At 40.1% G+C, this 16,528-nt stretch overlaps 1 pseudogene; it reads left to right on the top strand.

The window, feature by feature from the left end:
- Positions 1-10,008: 10,008 nt before the first annotated feature.
- Positions 10,009-14,324, top strand: LOC129564628 (small ribosomal subunit protein eS6 pseudogene; annotated as a pseudogene).
- The last annotated feature ends 2,204 nt before the right edge of the window (positions 14,325-16,528 follow it).

Below are 16,528 nucleotides of genomic sequence, written 5' to 3' on the forward strand. Positions count from 1 at the left end.
ATTCCATATATATGTGTTAGTATACTGTATTGGTGTTTTTCCTTCTGGCTTACTTCACTCTGTATAATAGGCACCAGTTTCATCCACCTCATTAGAACTGATTCAAATGTATTCTTTTTAATTGCTGAGTAATGCTCCACTGTGTATATGTACCACTGCTTTCTTATCCATTCTTCTACAGATGGACATCTAGGTTGCTTCCATGTCCTGGCTATTGTAAACAGTGCTGCAATGAACATTGGAGTACATGTTTCTCTTTCAGTTCTGGTTTCCTCCAGGTGTATGCCCAGGAGTGCTATTGCTGGGTCATATGGAAGTTCCATTTCCAGTTTTTTAAGGAATCTACACACTGTTCTCCATAGTGGTTGTACTAGTTGGCATTCGCACCAACAGTGTAAGAGGGTTCCCTTTTCTCCACACCCTCTCCAGCATTTATTTCTTGTAGACTTTTGGATAGCAGCCATTCTGACTGGTCTGAAATGGTACCTCATTGTGGTTTTGATTTGCATTTCTCCGATTATGAGTGATGTGGAGCATCTTTTCATGTGTTTGTTAGCCATCTGTATGTCTTCTTTGGAGAAATGTGTTTAATTCTTTGGACCATTTTTTGATTGGGTGGTTTACTTTTATGGAACTGAGCTGCAGGAGTTGCTTGTATAGTTTTCAGATTAATTCTTTATCAGTTGCTTCATTTGATATTATTTTCTGCCATTCTGAAGGCTGTCTTTTCACCTTGCTTATAGTTTCCTTTGCTGTGCAGAAGCTTTTAATTTTAATTCGGTCCCATTTGTTGATTTTTGCTTTTATTTCCAGTATTCTGGGAGGTGGGTCATGGAGGATTCTGCTGTGATTTATTTCAGAGAGGGTTTTACCTATGTTCTCCTCTAGGAGTTTTACAGTTTCTAGTCTTACATTTAGATCTTTAATCCATTTTGAGTTTATTTTTGTGTATAGTGTAGGGAGTGTTCCAGTTTCATTCTTTTACAAGTGGTTGACCAGTTTTGCCAGCACCATTTGTTAAAGAGATTGTCTTTTCTCCATTGAATATTCTTGCCTCCTTTGTCAAAGATAAGGTGTCCAGAGGTTCATGGATTTATCTCTGGGCTTTCTGTTTTGTTCCACTGATCTATATTTCTGTCTTTATGCCAGTACCATACTGTCTTGATGACTGTGGCTTTGTAGTAAAGCCTGAAGTCCAGCAGGGTGATTCCCCCAGTTCCATTCTTCTTTCTCAAGATTGTTTTGGTTATTCGAGGTTTTTTGTATTTCCATACAAATTGTGAAATTATTTGTTCTAGGTCTGTGAAAAATACCGTTGGTAGCTTGATAGGAATTACATTGAACCTATAAATTACTTTGGGTAATATACTCATTTTCACAATATTTATTATGCCAATCCACAAACACAGTATATTTCTCCATCTATTAGTGTCCTCTCTGATTTCTTTCACCAGTGTTTTATAGTTTTCTATATATAGGTCTTTTGTTTCTTTAGGTAGATATATTCCTAAGTATTTTATTCTTTTTGTTGCAATGGTGAATGGAATTGTTTCCTTAATTTCTCTTTCTATTTTCTCATTATTAGTGTATAGGTATGCAAGGGAGTTCTATGTGTTGATTATATATCCTGCAACGTTACTATATTCATTGATTAGCTCTAGTAATTTTCTGGTAGAGTCTTTAGGGTTTTCTGTGTAGAGGATCATGTCATCTGCAAACAGTGAGTGTTTTACTTCTTCTTTTCCAATTTGGATTCCTTTTATGTCTTTTTCTGCTCTGAGAGCTGTGGTCAAAACTTCCAAAACTATGTTGAATAGTAGTGGTGAGAGTGGGCACCCTTGTCTTGTTCCTGATAATCAGTGACTTTAGTAATTCACATGATATAAAGCTAATACATAGAAATCCCTTTTATTCCTATACACTAACAATGAAAAATCAGAAATAGAAATTATGAAACAACCTCATTCACCATGGCAGCAAAAAGAATACAATACCTAGGAATAACAAAAAGAATAAAATACCTAGGAATAAAGTGAAAAAGTGAAAATGCACTTGCTTATTCGTGTCCAACTCTTTGCGACCCCATGGACTATAGCCTACCAGGCTCCTCCATCCATGGGATTTTTCAGGCAAGAGTTTTGGAGTGGATTTCCATTTCCTTCTCCAGGGGATCTTCCCAACCCAGGGATTGAACCCAGGTCTACCTCATTGCAGGCAGACGCTATACCATCTGAGTCACCGTGGAATAAACATATCTAAAGGGATAAAAGATGTGTATACAGAAAACTGTAAGACACTGATGAATAAAATCAAAGATAACAGAAACAGATGGAGAGATATACCATGTTCTTGTATTGGAACAGTCAATATTGTGAAAATGACTATACTACCCAAAGCAATCTACAAATTCAATGCAATTCCTATGAAATTGCCAATGGTTTTTTTTTTCACAATACTAGAACAAAAGAAAAATTCACAATTTGTACAGAAATACAACAGAATGCCAAATAAATCTTGAGAAATCAAAACAGCTGGAGGAATCAGCTTTCCTGACTTTAGACTATACTGCAAAGCTACAGTCATCAAGACAGTATGGTGCTGTCACAAAAATAGAAGTATACAGAAATATAGAGCAATGGAACAAGATAGAAAGCCCAGAGATAAACCCATGTACCTTATTTTTGACAATGGGGGCAAGAATATAAAATGGAGAAAAAACAGTCTCTTCAATAAGAGGTGATGGGAAAACTGGACAGCTACATTAAAAAAAATGAAATTAGAACACTCCTTAACACCATACACAAAAGTAAAATCAAACTGGACTGAAGACTTAAATGTAAGGCCAGAAACTATAAAGCTCTAAAAGAAAACATGGGCAGTCTCCTTTGACATAAATCACAGCAAGATCCTCTTTGACTCACTTCCTAGAATAATGGAGATAAAAATAAATGAATGGGACCTAATTAAACTTCAATGCTTTTTCACATCAAAGGAATCTATAAATAAGATGAAAAGGCAACCCTCAGTATGGGAGAAAATAATTTCCAACGAAGCAACAGACAAAGGATTAATCTCCAAAATATATAGCAGCTTATACAGATCATCAGAAAAACAAACAGCCCAATCAAAAAATGGATAGAAGACCTAAACAGACATTTCTCCAAAGACATACAGATGGCCAATAAACAAATGAAAAGATGTTTGACATCACTTATTATTACAGAAATGCAAATCAAAACTACAATATAGAATCATCTCACACCAATCAAAATGGCAATTTTCAAAAAACTACGAAGAATACATGCTGAAGTGGATATGGAAAAAATGGAACCCTCTCACTGTTGATAGGAATGTAAATTGATACAGTCACTATGGAGAACAGTATGGAGATTCCTTAACAAATAAATTTAGGTATAAACCTTTCATATGACTCAGCAATCCCACTACTGGTCATATACCCCAAGAAACCCACAATTGAAAAGATACATGTACCCCATTGTTCATTGCATGACTATTTACAGTAGCCAGGACATGGAAGCAATCTATATGCCCAACAACTGATGAATGGATAAAGAAGATGTAGTACATATATACAATGGAACTTTATTCATTCATATAAAGGAACGAATTTGAATCAGTTGTAGAGAGGTGGATGAACCTAGAGTTTGTTATACTGAGTGAAGCAAGAAAGAGAAAAACAAATATCATGTATTAATGCATATATATGCAATCTAGAAAAATAGTGCTGATGAACCTATTTACAGGGATTAAATGGAGATGCAGACATAGACAACAGACTTGTGGACCCAACAGGGGATAGGGTAGAATAAATTGAGAAAGTAGCATTGACACACGGAGAAGGCAATGGCAAGCCACTCCAGTACTCTTGCCTGGAAAATCTCATGGATGGAGGAGCCTGGTAGGCTGCAGTCCGTGGGGTCGCTAAGGGTCGGACACGACTGAGCGACTTCACTTTCACTTTTCCCTTTCACACATTGGAGAAGGAAATGGCAACCCACTCCAGTGTTCTTGCCTGGAGAATCCCAGGGACGGGGGAGCCTGGTGGGCTTCCGTCTGTGGGGTCACACAGAGTCGGACACGACTGAAGTGACTTAGCAGCAGCAGCAGCAGCATTGACATATATACACAATCATGTGCAAATAGATAACTGGTGGGAAGCTACTATATAACACAGGGAGTCCAGGCTGGCTTTCTAAAATCATATGACCTAGAGGGGAGGAATGGAAGGGGAAAGGGTGTCTCAAGAAGGAGGGGATATAAATAATTATGACTGATTCACATTGTTGTAGGGCAGAAACCCACACAACATTTTAAAGCAATTATGCTTTAATTAAAAAAACAAAATTTTATATAGATAAGCAAATAACCGGGAATAGTAAGGCAATCAGGAAAGGAAACAAAGCTAGAAGGCTTATACTATCAAAGCCATGATTTCTTACAGAAATTAAGGAAGAGAGATACTGCCATCAGAATAGACAAACAGACTAACTGACCATGTAAAAGGGTCCAGAATTAGACAATGCCTATGAAAATTGCCCGGTACAAGAAGAAACCAAAATTACACCTCACTGTGCAAAGTATAGGATTTCAGTAAACTATATTAGGTTAATCTGCTATCCAATATGGAGAAAGTGAATTTTTGCTTCTATATATCTTCATAAACAAAAAGACTAAAGATATAAATATGAGAGATGACAAAACTTTTACAGGAAAATATATAAGAACATCTTCATATCTATTTGCATACAGAAAAGTAAAATTATCAATCATAATGAGAAAATTTAAATATACTGTGATTTAAGACTTCTCTTCATCAAGCGAGTCTAATAAAAGTGTAAAAGGTAACTCACAAAGGGAGAGTATTCCCAAAACATATAAATTCCCTCCAAAAAAGATTGATATCCAGAATACATATTAAAAAAACCTATTTCAAATAAATAGAAAAGAGGTACAATACAATTTTAAACGGGCAAAAGACTTAAACAAATACCTTATAAAAATGATACCCAAATTTGCAATACGTGTCACTTTTCATCAAGACAAACTTAAATAAAGTCGAATCTTGTTAACACTATATACCAAGCAGAATAGCTAAACTGAAAAAGATAACAAATTTTGCTAATGAGAGAGTCATTTCCTAGGCAGGTTGATAAGATGTCTAGGGGTCCCCAAGGAGAGAGGGGTCTGGAATTCTCAAGGAAGAAGAAAGGACAAACTTTTTTATTTTTTTCCTCTACATTCCTTAGGATTATATAACAATATTGTATCCTGCCTGAGGACAGTCTCTGGATTAAACCTTCTGGCTAATCCTGTTATTTTAAAATGTAAATTATGGGAGTAGGTCTGGTGAAGCCTTTACAACCTCCAGACAATCTTTTGATACATTGGAGAGTATATAACTCCATTGCTAACACTAGCAAGCAGGTACTCTTTCTACCCCCTTCTGATGCCTATGTCAGAAGTTTTCTCTATCTCCTTTATACTTTAATACAACTTTATTACACAAAAGCTCTGAACGATCAAGCCTCGTTTCTGGCCCTGGACTGAATTCTCCTCCAGAGGCCAAGAATCCCGGCGTCTTTGCATGGTTCAGAAACAACCTTTCACTCCTTTCACATTTTTTTTTCCTTATTTTAGTGCAAATATATAATTTATATGCTAGCTGTGAATATACATTTACAAGTATAATTGCTATCTCAAAATGTATGTACATGTTAACTTTAGGATAAACTACCACTATTTTCCAAAGTGTTTGTACCAATTTACCTTCCCACACGTTATGAGTTCTAGTAGGTCTTGAAACGTGTCTTTATAAACACTATTTGTAATAAACAAATAATGTATAAATTGTGGTATTTTCATAAGACTGAATGCTGTATAAAGCAAGGAGAATGAGAAAATTACAAGTACACACAATAATGTGGTTGAATCTTACAAACATGCATAAAATAATACAAGCACAAAAGAATACCTAATATCCTATTTCACATGTGTAAAGTTAAAATAATATATTGTGTTAGAGACTCTTGATGATAGTGAGAGAGGAGAGTTTAAAAGCTGAATTAAAACTCAACATTTTAAAAAACTAAGATTATGGCATCCAGTCCCATCACTGCATGGCAAATAGATGGGGATAAAGTGGAAATGGTGACCGATTTTATTTTCTTGGGCTCAAAATTCACTGCAGTGATGGCAGCTGTGCAATTAAAAGACACTTGCTCCTTGGAAGAAAAGCTATGGAAAACCTAGACAGCATATTAAAAAGCAGAGACATCACTTTTCTGACAAAGATGTGTGTGTGTGTGTTAGTTGCTCAAACGTGTCCAACTCTTTGCCATCCCATGCATTTGTAGCCTTCCAAACTCTTCTGCCCATGGAACTTTCCAGGCAAGAATACTAGAATGAGCAGCAATTCCCTTCTCCAGGGGATCTTCCTGACCTAGGGATTGAACACCAGTCTTCTGCATTGCAGGCAGAGTCTTTACTGTCTGAGCTATCAGGGAAGCCAACAAATGTCCATGTGGTGAAAGTTATGGGTTTTCCTGTAGTCATGTGTGAATGTGAGAGTTGGACCATAAAAAAGGCTGAGCACCAAAGAACTGATGCTTTTGAAATGAAGCTCTGGAGAGGACTCTTGAGAGTCCCTTGAACAGCAGGAGATCAAACTAGTCAACACTCAAGGACATCAACCATGAATATATACTAAAAGGACTGATGCTGAAGCTGGAGTTCCAATACTTTGGCCATCTGATGTGAAGAGCCAACTCCTTGGAAAAGACTATGATGCTGGGAAAGATTGAGGGCAGGAGGAGAAGAGGGAGACAGAGAATGAGATGGTTAGCTAGCATCACTGACTCAAAGGATATGAGTTTGAGAAAACGCCAGGAGATAGTGAAGGCCAGGGAAGTGTGGTTTGCTGCAGTCCATGTGGTCATAAAGAATCAGACACGACTTAGCAACTTAAGAGCAAAATGGTGTTAGAAGCCAAATTAGTGGTTACTTTTGATGGTGGGCAGGGAGAGATGGTTAGTAACAGAAAGTATAAATTTTGGTAGGTACAAAGAAGGATGGGAAGGTTAGAATGTTACTAGTAGAAAGTGAGCACATGATCACAGACTTTGGTGTCCCAGAGAAGAAAGAGCACAAGCTTTGGGATCATAATAAAATGGATGTTAATCTTCAGTCTGCTACTAGCTGATTAACCCTGAAAGTGAAAATTGCTCAGTAGTGTTAGACTCTTTGTGACAACATGGACTGTACAGTCCATGGAAATCTCTAGGCCAGAATACTGGAGTTCGTAGCCTTTCCCTTCTCCAGGGGATCTTCCCGACCCAGGGATCGAACACAGGTCTCCCACATTGATATCAGATTCTTTACCAGCTGAGCCACAAGGGAAGTCCAAGAATACTGGAGTAGGTAGCCGATCCATTCTCCAGCTGATCTTCCTGACTCACATATTGGGCAGAGGTCTCCTGCATTGCAGGTGAATTCTTTGCCAACTGAGCTATCAGGGAAGCCCAGATTAACCCTAAATAATATGACTAACTCATATATTCAGGAATGACAATTCTTACATTACATAGATTTTGTAAGCTTTAGAGAAAATTGGTGAAAAGAGTTATTTTCATGGTTGGTATTTGATAACGTTTCAATAAATATTTAAGAAGTTACTATTTGTGATAAGGGGAATTAATATCACACAGAGTACAATAGTGTAACTGCTATGGTGTCTAGAGTGAATGGCTTGTGCTATAAAAGGAAGAGCTACCTGGTTAGATAAACTGGCATTACAGTGTAAAGAACAAGATTAAACTTGACATTTTAGGCACAAGTAAAGCATTGTACATTCTTAAGCATAAAGAAAACATAATTCACTGTTGTCTATAGCAAGATTATTAGAACAATTAATATATAAAGGAGATTGTAAGAAAGACAGTGGCTACTGGAGTTTGAGTTGGAGAAAGATGCTATTGTATCAGTTTAACTCAGTCATGACCAACTCTTTGGAACTCCGTGAACTGCATCACTCCGGGGCTCCCTGTCCATCACCAATTCCTGGAGTTTAGCAAACTCATGTCCACTGAGTCAGTGATGCCATCCAACCATCTCATCCTCTGTCATCCCCTTCTCCTCCTGTTTTCAATCTTTCCCACCATCAGGGTCTTTCCAGTGACTCAGTTCTTTGCATCAGGTGGCCAACGTATTGGAGTTTCAGCTTCAGCATCAATCCTTCCAGTGAATACTCAGGACTGATTTCCATTAGGATGGACCAGTTGGATCTTCCTGCAATCCAAGGGATTCTCAAGAGCCTTCTCCAACACCACAGTTCAAAAACAACAATTATTTGACACTCAGCTTTCTTTAAGGTCCAACTTTCACATCCATACATGACTACTGGAAAAACCATAGCTTTGACTAGATGGACCTTTGTTAGCGAAGTAATGTCTCTGTTTTTTAATATGCTGACTCTCTCTCTCTCTCTAAGTCACTTCAGTCGTGTCTGACTCTGCGTGACCCCATAGACAGAAGCCCACCAGGCTCCCCCATCTCTGGGATTCTCCAGGCAAGAACACTGGAGTGGGTTGCCATTTCCTTCTCCAATGTGTGAAAGTGAAAGTGAAGTCACTCAGTCATGTCCGACCCTTAGCGACCCCACGGACTGCAGCCTACCAGGCTCCTCCATCCATGGGATTTTCCAGGCAAGAGTACTGGAGTGGCTTGCCATTGCCTTCTCCGAATATGCTGACTAGGTTGGTCATAACTTTCCTTCCAAGGAGTAAGCGCCTTTTAATTTCATGGCTGCAGTGACCATCTGCAGTGATTATGGAGCCCAGAAAAATAAAGTCTGTCACTGTTTCCCCATCTATTTGCCGTGAAGTAATGGGAACAATCCTGGGTATTCATTGGAAGGACTGATGCTAAAGCTGAAACTCCAATATTTTGGCCACCTTAAGTGATGAGTTGACTCACTGGAAAAGAGTCTGATGCTGGGAAGGATTGGAGGCGGGAGGAGAAGGGGACGACAGAGAATGAGATGGCTGGATGGCATCACCGACTCAATGGACATGAGTTTGAGTGAACTCCGGGAGTTGGGGATGGACAGGGAGGCCTGGCGTGCTGTGATTCATGGGGTTGCAAAGAGTCGGACACGACTGAGCAACTGAACTGAACTGAACTGAAATGAATGGGAACAGATGCCATGATCTTCGTTTTCTGAATGTTGAGCTTTAAGCCAACTTTTTCACTTTCCTATTTCACTTTCAAGAGGCTCTTTAGTTCTTCTTCACTTTTTGCCATAAGGGTGGTGTCATCTGCACATCTGAGGTTATTGATATTTCTCCTGGCAATCTTGATTCCAGCTTGTCCTTCATCCAGCCCAGCATTCCTCATGATGTACTCTGCATATAAGTTAAATAAGCAGGGTGACAATGTACAGCCTTGACGTACTCTTTTCCCAATTTAGAACCAGGATGTTGTTCCATGTCCGGTTCTAAGTGTTGCTTCTTAACCTGCATACCGATTTCTCAGTAGGCAGGTCAGGTGGTCCGGTATTCCCATCACTCTATGAATTTTCCATAGTTTGTTGTTTTCCACACAGTCAAGGGTTTTGGCATAGTAAAAAGAGCAGAAGTAGATGTTTTTCTGGAATTCTCTCACCTTTTTAATGATCCAATAACAGATGTTAGCAATTTGATCTCTGGTTCCTCTGCCTTTTCTAAATCCAGCTTGAACATTTGGAAGTTCATGGTTCACGTATTGCTGAAACCTGGCTTGGAGAATTTTGATCATTATTTTGCTAGTGTGTGAAATCAGTGGAATTGTGTGGTAGTTTGAGCATTCTTTAGCATTGCCTTTCTGTGGGATTGGAATGAAAACTGACCTTTTCCAGTCCTTTGGCCACTGCTGAGTTTTTCAAATTCGCTGGCATATTTTAAATCCAGGTTAGCTCTTTTTCGTGTCACCTCGGAGGCTGTTGGCCACTTCAGAATGAAGCTGAACATCTCTCTCCCGTCCACTGGCTGCCAGAAGCTCATTGAAGTGGACAATGAATGAAAACTTCGTACCTTCTACGAGAAGCGTATGGCTACAGAAGTTGCTGCTGATGCTCTGGGTGAAGAATGGAAGGATTATGTGGTCCGAATCAGTGATGGGAAGATAAGCAGGGTTTCCCCATGAAGCAGGGTGTCTTGACCCATGGCCCAGTTTGCCTGCTACTGAGTAAGGGGCATTCCTGCTACAGACCAAAGAGGACTGGAGAGAGAATGAGCAAATCTGTACGGGATTGCATTGTGGATGCCAATCTGAGTGTTCTCAATTTGGTCATCGTGAAAAAAGGGGAGACGGATATTTCTGGACTCATTGATACTACAGTGGCTTGTCGCCTGGGTCCCAAAAGAGTTAGCAGAATCTGCAAACTTTCAGTCTCTCTAAAGAAGATGACGTGAGAGATGCCGGCTCCGGAGGCACAGACGCGAGAGGTGCCGGCTCGGTGCAACCGACCACGCGCAGAAGTATGGCTGAGAGGAGCTACCCCATGCCCAAGGTCAGGGCAGTGGCCGAGAGGAGCTATCCCAAGTCCAAGAGGAGGTGGTTGCGTGGGCACAGGAGGGCCAAGAGGAGCTACTTGACGTTCAAAGTCAGAAGGGGCGGCCTTGAGGAGATATCCCTCGTCCAAGTTAAGGTACAGTGGCTGCACTTTGCTGGAGCAGCTGTGAAGAGATTGTCCACGACCAGGGTATGAGAAACCCAAATAAGATGGTAGGTATTGCGAGGGGGCATCAGAGGGCAGACACACTGAAACCATAATCACAGAAAACTAGCCAATCTGATCACATGGACCACAGCCTTGTCTAACTCAATGAAACTAAGCCATGCCATGTGGGGCCAACCAAGATTGACGGGTCATGGTGGAGAGGTTTGACAGAATGTGGTCCACTGGAGAAGGGAATGGCAAACCACTTCAGTATACTTGCCACGAGAATACCATGAACAGAATCAAAAGGCAAAATGATAGGATACTGAATGCGGAATTCCCCAGGATAGTAGGGGCCCAGTATGTCACTGGAGATCAGTGGAGAAATAACTCCAGAAAGAATGAAGGGAGGGAACCAAAGAGAAACATATACCCAGTTGTGGATGTGACTGGTGATAGAAGCAAGGTCCGATGCTGTAAAGAGCAATATTGCATAGGAACCTGGAATGTTAGGTCCATGAATCAAGGGAAATTGGAAGTGGTCAAACAGGAGATGACAAGAGCGAACGTTGACATTCTAGGAATCAGTGAACTAAAATGGACTGGAATGAGGGAATTTAACTCAGATGACCATTGTATCTACTACTGTGGGCAAGAATCCCTTAGAAGAAATGGAGTAGCCATCATGGTCAACAAAAGGGTCTGAAATGCAGTACTTGGATGCAATCTCAAAAATGACAGAATGATCTATGTTCATTTCCAAGGCAAACCATTCAATATTACAGTAATCCAAGTCTGTGCCCCAACCAGTAATGCTGAAGAAGCCGAAGTTGAATGCTTCTATGAAGACCTACAAGACCTTTTAGAACTAACACCCAAAAAAGATATCTTTTTCATTATAGGAGACTGGAATGCAAAAGTAGGAAGTCAAGGAACACCTGGAGTAACAGGCAAATTTGGCCTTGGAGCACGGAATGAAGCAGGGCAAAGGCTAATAGAGTTTTGCCAAGAGAACGCACTTGTCATAGCAAACACCCACTTCCAACAACACAAGAGAAGACTCTGCACATGGACATCACCAGATGGTCAACACTGAAATCAGATTGATTATATTCTTTGCAGCCAAAGATGGAGAAGCTCTATACAGTTAGCAAAAACAAGACCAGGAGCTAACTGTGGCTCAGATCATGAATTCCTTATTACCAGATTCAGACTTAAATTGAAGAAAGTAGGGCAAACTACTAGATCATTCAGATATGACCTAAATCAACTACTGTATGATTATACAGTAGAAGTAAGAAATACATTTAAGGGACTAGATCTGATCAATAGACTGCCTGATGAACGCTGGACGGAGGTTCGTGACATTGTACCGGAGACAGGGATCAAGACCATCCCCATGGAAAAGAAATGCAAAAAAGCAAAATGGCTGTCTGAGGAGGCCCTACAAATAACTGTAAAAAGAAGAGAAGCGAAAAGCAAAGGAGAAAAGGAAAGATACAAGCATCTGAATGCAGACTTCCAAAGAATAGCAGGAAGAGATAAGAAAGTCTTCCTCAGCAATCAATGCAAAGAAATAGAAGAAAACAACAGAATAGGAAAAACAAGAGATATTTTCAAGAAAATTAGAGATACCAAGGGAATATTTCATGCAAAGATGGGCTCGATAAAGGACAAAAATTTATGGACCTAACAGAAGCAGAAGATATTAAGAAGAGGTGGCAAGAATACACAGAAGAACTGTACAAAAAAGATCTTCATGACCAAGATTATCACGATGGCGTGATCACTCACCTGGAGCCAGACATCTTGGAAAGTGAAGTCAAGTGGGCCTTAGAGAGAATCACTACGAACAAAGCTAGTGGAGGTGATGGAATTCCAGTTGAGCTATTTCAAATCCTGAAAGATGATGCTGTGAAAGTGCTGCACTTAATATGCCAGCAAATTTGGAAAACTCAGCAGTGGCCACAGACTGGAAAATGTCAGTCTTCATTCCAATCCCAAAGAAAGGCAATGCCAAAGAATGCTCAAACTACCGCACAATTACATTCATCTCACACGCTAGTAAAGTCATGCTCAAAATTTTCCAAGCCAGGCTTCAACAGTATGTGAACCATGAACTTCCAGATGTTCAAGCAGGTTTTAGAAAAGGCAGAGGCACCAGATATCAAATTGCCAACATCCGCTGGATCATTGAGAAAGCAAGAGAGTTTCAGAAAAACATCAATTTCTGCTTCATTGACTATGCCAAATACTTTGACTGTGTGGATCACAATAAACTGTAGAACATTCTGAAAGAGATGGGAATACCAGACCACCTGACCTGCTTCTTGAGAAACCTGTATGCAGGTCAGGAAGCAACAGTTAGAACTGGCCATGAAACAACAGACTGGTTCCAAATAGGTAAAGGAGTACGTCAACGTTGTGTATTGTCACCCTGCTTATTTATCTTATATTCAGAGTACATCATGAGGAACGCAGTGCTGGAAGAAGCACGAGCTGGAATCAAGATTAATGGGAGAAATATCAATAACCTCAGATATGCAGATGACACCACCCTTATGGCAGAAAGTGAAGAGGAACTCAAAGGCCTCTTGATGAAAGTGAAAGAGGAGAGTGAAAAGTTTGGCTTGAAGCTCAACATTCAGAAAACATAGATCATGGCCTCTGGTCCCATCACTTCATGGAAAATAGATGGGGAAACAGTGGAAAAAGTGTCAGACCTAAAATCAGTGCAGATGCTGATTGCAGCCATGAAATTAAAAGACGCTTACTCCTTGGAAGGAAAGTTATGACCAACCTAGATAGCACATTAAAAAGCAGAGACATTACTTTGCCAACCAAGGTCCATCTAGTCAAGGCTATGGTTTTTTCCGTGGTCATGTGTGGATGTGAGAGTTGGACTGTGAAGAAAGCTGATCGCCGAAGAATTGATGCTTTTGAACTGTGGTGCTGGAGAAGACTCTTGAGAGTCCCTTGGACTGCAAGGAGATCCAACCAGTCCATTCTAAAGGAGATCGATCCTGGATGTTCATTGGAAGCACTGATGCTAAAGCTGAAACTCCAATACTTTGGCCACCTCATGAGAAGAGTTGATTCACTGGAAAAGACTCTGATGATGGGAAGGATTGGGGGCGGGAGGAGAAGGGGACGACGGAGAGTGAGATGGCTGGATGGCATCACCGACTCTGTGGACATGAGTTTGAGTGAACTCCGGGAGTTGGTGATGGACAGGGAGGCCTGGAGTGCTGTGATTCATGGGGTCGCAAAGAGTCGGACACGACTGAGCGACTGAACTGTACTGAAAGAAGATGATGTCCGCCAGTATGTTGTGCAAAAATCCCTAAACAAAGACAGTAAGAAACCTAGGACTAAAGCACCCAAGATTCAGCATCTCGTGACTCCACGAGTTCTGCAACACAAACGCTGGCGTATTGCTCTGAAGAAACAGTGTACTAAGAAAAACAAAGAAAAGGCTGCAGAATATGCTAAACTTTTGGCCAAGAGATTGAAGGAGACCAAAGAAAAATGGAAGAAACAGATTGCCAAGAGACGGAGGCTGTCCTCTCTGAGAGCTTCTACTTCTAAGTCTTTTTTTTTTTATAGGTAATTAATTTATTTTTTATTGGAGGCAAATTATTTTACAATATTATATTGGTTGGTTTTGCCATACATTGATATGAATTTGCCCCGGGTTTACATAAGTTCCCCCTCCTGAACCACCCTCCCACCTCCCTCCTCCCTTTATCCTCCCTCTGGATCATCCCCGCATGCCAGGTCCGAGCATCCTATAACATGCATTGACCCTGAACTAGTGATTCGTTTCACATATGACGACATACGTGTTTCAATGCCATTCTTCCAAATCATCCCACCCTCACCCTCTCCCACAGAGTCCCAAAGAGTGTTCTATACATCTGTGTCTCTTTTGCTGTCTCGTATACAGGGTTATCATTTGCATCTTTCTAAATTCCATATATATGCATTAGTATACTGTATTGGTGTTTTTCTTTCTGGCTTACTTCACTCTGTATAATAGGCTCCAGTTTCATCCACCTCATTAGAACTGATTCAAATGTATTCTTTTTAATGGCTGAATAATACTCCATTGTGTATATGTACCAAAGCTTTCTTATCCATTCGTCTGAAGATGGACATCTAGGTTGCTTCCATGTCCTGGCTATTATAAATAGTGCTGCAATGAACATTGGAGTACACGTGTCTCTTTCAATTCTGGTTTCCTCGGTGTGTATGCCCAGGAGTGCGATTGCTGGATCATATGGCAGTTCTATTTCCCATTTTTTGAGGAATCTCCACACTGTTCTCCATAGTGGCTGTACTAGTTTGCATTCCCACCAACAGTGTAAGAGGGTTCCTTTCTCTCCACATCCTCTCCAGCATTTATTGCATGTAGACTTTTGGATAGCAGCCATTCTGCCTGGTGTGAAATGGTATCTCATTGTGGTTTTGATTTGCATCTCTCTGATTATGAGGGATGTTGAGCAGTTTTTCATGTGTTTGTTAGCCATCTTTATGTCTTCTTTGGAGAAATGTGTGTTTAGTTCTTTGGCCCATTTTTTGATTGGGTCATTTATTTTTCTGGAATTGAGCTGCAGGAGCTGCTTGTATAATTTGGAGATTAATCCTTTATCAGTTGCTTCATTTGCTATTATTTTCTCCCATTATGAAGGCTGTCTTTTCACCTTACTTATAGTTTCCTTTGCTGTGCAGAAGCTTTTGATTTTAATTAGGTCCCATTTGTTTATTTTTGCTTTTATTTCCAATATTCTGGGAGGTGGGTCATGGAGGATCCTGCTGTGATTTATATCGGAGAGTGTTTTGCCTACGTTCTCCTCTAGGAGTTTTATAGTTTCTGGTCTTGCATTTAGCTCTCTAATCCATTTTGAGTTTATTTTGGTGTATGGTGTTAGGAAGTGTTCTAGTTTCATTCTTTTACAAGTGGCTGACCAGTTTTCCCAGCACCACTTGTTAAAGAGACTGTCTTTTCTCCATTTTATATTCTTGCCTCCTTTGTCAAAGATGAGGTGTCCATAGGTGTGTGGATTTATCTCTGGGCTTTCTATTTTGTTCCATTGATCTATATTTCTGTCTTTATGCCAGTACCATACTGTCTTGATGACTGTGGCTTTGTAGTAGAGCCTGAAGTCCGGTAGGTTAATTCCCCCAGTTCCATTTTTCTTCCTCAAGATTGCTTTGGCTAAAATAACCTACAGCCCAGACTACTGTACCCAGCAAGGATCTCATTCAAATATGAAGGAGAAATCAAAAGCTTTACAGACAAGCAAAAGCTGAGAGAATTCAGCATTACCAAATCAGCTCTCCAACAAATGCTTCTACTTCTAAGTCTGAGTCTAGTCAAAAATGAGATGTTCTAAGAGTAACGAATAAATAAGATCAGACATCAAAAATATATATATAAACAAAAATCCAGGTTAAAGATTATTAGCCCTAAAATTAGGATTATGGCACAATTTGTGACAAGGCACAATTTTCTATTTAGCAGAAGAATTCACAGCACTTCTTGAATGATTAAATTGAAAGGACAAAAGAAATGAAAACTTTCAAGTTGATTATGGGGTTCTTAGCTTAGTTTTTTTGAGAAGGCGATGGCACCCCAATCCAGTACTCTTGTCTGGACAATCCCATGAGTAGAGGAGCCTGGTAGGCTGCAGACCATGGGGTCGGTAAGAGTCGGACACGACTGAGTGACTTCATTTTCACTTTCGTGCATTGGAGAAGGAAATGGCAATCCACTCCAGTGTTCTTGCCTGGAGAATCCCAGGGACAGGGAGC

This window comes from Moschus berezovskii, chromosome X, assembly GCF_049115385.1.
Source record: "Moschus berezovskii isolate FMDL1 chromosome X, NW_MosBer_1.0, whole genome shotgun sequence".
NCBI lineage: Eukaryota > Metazoa > Chordata > Mammalia > Artiodactyla > Moschidae > Moschus > Moschus berezovskii.